At 55.7% G+C, this 4,232-nt stretch overlaps 1 long non-coding RNA gene across 1 annotated transcript in view; it reads left to right on the top strand.

The window, feature by feature from the left end:
• The first annotated feature begins 964 nt into the window (after positions 1–964).
• Positions 965–4,232, top strand: part of LOC140709932 (uncharacterized) — a 28,202-nt gene continuing 24,934 nt past the window's right edge. The window contains exons 1-2 of the long non-coding RNA XR_012090720.1: positions 965–992; positions 2,513–2,699. This is a non-coding gene — a long non-coding RNA (uncharacterized lncRNA). The remainder of the gene's footprint in view (positions 993–2,512; positions 2,700–4,232) is intronic.

Below are 4,232 nucleotides of genomic sequence, written 5' to 3'. Positions count from 1 at the left end.
AGCCCTCGTCCTGGTCCTCTAAGCCGGGCATGAAGCAGCTCGATGAGCAGACACAGCAGCGCCTGGAATGGCCTGACTCCTCTTCAGCACCATTTATATACTGAGGTTATGCATATGAGGTTTCTGGACTACACATTCCAGGATTGGATAAGAGAAAGCCCGGAGGCCTACTGGGATTGCACTTTATTATCATGTTCTGATTGGATAGAGCAAGTCTTAGGACAACCAATCAGAGTATGAAAATAAAGTCCAGCCCAGTGCGGTGGCTCAAGCCTGTAATCCCAGCACTTTGGGAGGCCGAGGCGGGCGGATCACGAAGTCAGGAGATCAAGACCATCCTGGCTAACACGGTGAAACCCCGTCTCTACTAAAAATACAAAAAAAAGAAATTAGCCAGGCGTGGTGGCGGCGCCTGTAGTCCCAGCTACTCCGGAGGCTGAGGTGGGAGAATGGCGTGAACCTGGGAAGCGGAGCTTGCAGTGAGCCGAGATCCCGCCACTGGGGGCGACAGAGCGAGACTCCGTCTCAAAAAAAAAAAAAAAAAAGTCCAATGAGAGAAGACCTAGAGGTTTCTCTCACCCAATCAGAACACGTAGTCCAGAAGCCCTGCGCATAACTCCCTGCGCATGCTCAGGGGGCCTCCCGCCAGTTTAGGCTCTCCTGGATCTCCCGCCCAGCCCTGTGTTCCCGGCTTAGAGGACCAGGAGGAGGGGGAGCTGGAGGCTGGAGTCTGCAACACCGCCGCTCGTCTTGCTCGGGATGGTGGTGGCAACAGAGATGGCACCGTGGCTGAAGCGTTAGGAGGGCGGCCAGAGTGTTAGTGCGGCCTGAGCGGTAGGAGGGGGCCAGAGCGGTAAGATGGTGGCTGGAGCAGGAGGAGGGGGCCCGGAGCAGTAAGATGGCAGCCGGAGCAGGAGGAGGGGGCCCGGAGCGGTTTGATGGCGGCCTGAGGGGTAGGAGGGGGCCGGAGCGGTTTGATGGCGGCCTGAGGGGTAGGAGCGGGGCAGAGCGGTTTGATGGGTAGGAGCGCCTCGTGAGCTTCAGGAGGGGGTCCAGAGCCATAGTGAGGGGCCGGAGCAGTAGGAGGGTGGCTGGCAGCGGGAGCTGCTGTTGATCCGCTAGAGGTTTAGGAGAAGGTGGGGCCCGTGCCCGTTGCTGGCGGCTGAAGCCTTGGCCACTGCGGCTCGCCTGGCTGCGGTTGGTGGTGGCGACGGAGACAGCAACCCTGTTAGAGTGGTAGAAAGGCGCAGGGTGGGTGCGCTCTTTGCGGCTGCACTGCCCGCTTGCGGGGTGGTGGGGAGCAGGTTTGGTGTGCTTTTGGGGCTGCACTGCCTGCTGTGGGGGGCTGGTGGGTGGCGCTATCAGGCGTTGCATCAGGCTGGCGGTGGGGCAGGTTGGCTGTGCTTAGGGTCTACATTGCCTGAGGTGGGGGGGTTGGAGGCAGGTTGTGTCCACTGCCAGCGGCTCGGGGCTCGGGTTAGGGGCCTTATTAGCTGCTGCACTGGCTGATGCAGGGGGCGGGTTGGGTGAGCTATCCTGGGCTACAATGCCAGCAGCCATGCCGACTGGCAGGCAGTTGGGGGTACTTTAGGGGAACTGTCAAATGCTGCACTGCTCCTGGGGGAAAGGGGAAAGTGGGGTGAGGGGTTGGTTGCGTGCACTAACCCGGGCGTTGACTGCCCGAGACAGGAGCAGGTTGGGGTGCTATCTGGGACTGTGTTGCTTGTGGTCGGGGCATGGGGCGGGTTTGGTGGGGCTCTATTTGGTGCTGCAACGCCGGTGGCAGGGATGGGTTGTGGACACTATCAAGTGTTACACTGCCGGGTTTAGAGGAGTGGTTTGGGGGTGCTCTCAGGGTTACGCTGCCTGCAGCAGTCTCTGGGTGTGTTGTGGGCACAATCTGGGGGCTACGCTTGTTGGGCGGGGCAGGTTAGGGGTACTATCAGGGGGGCTGCTCTGCTGCTGCCAGCCTCCACCTCTGTGGAGGTGGCCGCGACAGTGGTGGCCTCTGAGGAAGGGCCCGGGCCGTTCTCCTCTTCCCGGACTCAAGGCTCTAGAGGGTGAACTTCTGCTCGTGTTGGAGCGCAGAGGGCACACAGAGTTTTTGTGGCAATCCCCTGAGCACCGCAGGGCCCACGCACCCACCGTGATTCCCCGACCCTTGCCCTCTTGCTCCGTGTTGTGGAGACCATCTGGGAGCCCCAGTCATGGAGTAGTAGGCACCAGGGGGTCTCAGGGCCCTGTGGATGGAGGAGTCAGGAATGGGAACTGGTACTTTGGTGGGGAGGACTGGCTGGGTCTGAGTTTCCGCTATTTTTGCTCCCCAAGGAGCCCCGGGCACTGTGGTGTCTCCAGTCCCCACCCCAGGTCAGGCGGCCAGCTTGGTCCAGGAGGAGAGGCTGGACTTTGGAGGGTGGGTGTGAGTGCCTTCGCTGAAACTGGCCCCTGCCACCGAGTGGCCAGCATGACAACGTGAGGCTCTGACACTGCCACTTTCTGCATCCTGTTGTAGGTTTTTCTGGCTTTGCCTGCCCAGCTGCTCCAAGCCAGGCTGGTGAAGGAGGAGTCTCCTGTGGTGAGCTGGAGGTTGGAGCCTGAAGATGGCACAGCTCTGCAATTCATCTGTGGTTGTGGCGGTGACGGTGATGGAGACTGCAGCTCAACAGGAGCAGTGGGAGGATACCCATGGAGGCCAGGTGGTAGGAACCTTGGAGGGTGGACGGGTGCATAGAGGGTGACAGCAGAGCTGATTCCGTTGGCATCAGTGCTAATGGTGGCAACAGCAGCAAGTCTAGGGGCCAGGAAGGGGGAGTAGGAGAACTTTGGGGCCCAGCCCGGCCTGGGGTGGGTAAGAAGCTGCTGGTTCTGTACCACAGGCCTCAATGACAGTGGTGGAGGTGCAGCCAGGGCAAGGAGGAGTCGTTCCCCTTCTCCTGCGGTCTGTGGAGGGTGCCCTCCTGCTGGTGTCTGAGCCAGGTGTGAGTGCCAGCATTGTCTCATTCTTAACAGAATTTAGGGGGCGACTATTTGTGTATTTTTTTGTTTTTTGTTGTGATAACCCTTAAGGGACAAAAGGCTGCTTTGGCTGGGTTTCGGTGTGGTGGGATCCCCCATGTCAGACAAAGGGTGCTTTCCTGGCAAGGTGTGTGTTGGAGGGAGTTCTCCAAAGGGAAGAAAGGGAACCTTCCAGGAGGGTGGCTGCTGTGGCAGATTCCCTGCTTCTGGGCACCCTTTGGGTCACCTGGTTTTCCCTGTGGAAGAGGCGAGGCTTAGACCGGTATCACTTGTATGGTCAAAGAGGCATCGTGGCTGGGCCAGTTGATTTGACCTTGCTGCTGCTTCAGCCCACCTGCCCATGGTGTCACCTTGGGAAAGTGGAACCTCAGGCCACAGGGGCAGAGGCTTCTCTGGCAGGCTGATTGCTGTAGTGGATTCTGTTCTGCCTGCTGCTCAGAAGGGCTTCTATGGCCAGGAACTGATGCTGGGACTCTCCTGTTGGTGTCCTGCTACCTCCGTGTTGTCTCTGGGTTCTCAGGGACTCTCAGATCTGTGAGGACAAAAAGGTTTCCTGGCTAGTTTGCGTGGTGTGGTTGGGATCCCTTTTGCTACATGCCCCTCAAACACCCTAGTGCCTCTGGGGGAAAAGGGAATTTTAGATTTAATGGAGAATGTGTCTATGTTGGCTGCTTATTGTTAGCAAACTTCTGAACAATTCTAAGGTCATGGCAGAATGGTCGCCTCTTGTTGGGTAGACTCCAGCTCCATTGGAGAAGAGACGAGCTTACCTGGGCTGTGTTTTCTTGCTAGCCTGAGGGTTGGAAACACTAGGTTTTTGTCTCCTTTTCCAGTTGAGTTAGGGAAGTGCCATGCATTATCACGAAACAATTCCTTCAGTTCTGAAGTCCTTAGACTGTCATCTTACTAGCACTGTCCAGCATTCTCCTTTCAGTGAGATAATAAGGGAGGGTTCCTACTCTAAAGGGAAACGAAATGGTATTTTTATATTGTATGACAAGAAATACAAAATAATTCTGAAAAATTTAGTCATTCTTCTTTTAAATTTAGAAACCCCTTATTTATATTTATAATATTTAAAACTATTAAAAATTAAGATGTCATAATTAAGATAATCTTTTAATGTTTTATATGAATTAGCATTTAGCAGACGACCATAACAAATTATTTGAATTATGTTACATTAATTGCCAATTCAGATTTCTTTCTGATTATTA

Source organism: Chlorocebus sabaeus, chromosome 23 (genome assembly GCF_047675955.1).
Source record: "Chlorocebus sabaeus isolate Y175 chromosome 23, mChlSab1.0.hap1, whole genome shotgun sequence".
Classification (NCBI taxonomy): Eukaryota; Metazoa; Chordata; class Mammalia; order Primates; family Cercopithecidae; genus Chlorocebus; species Chlorocebus sabaeus.
The sequence above is the reverse complement of the archived record's forward strand: the minus strand, read 5'-3'. Positions and strand labels throughout refer to the sequence as shown.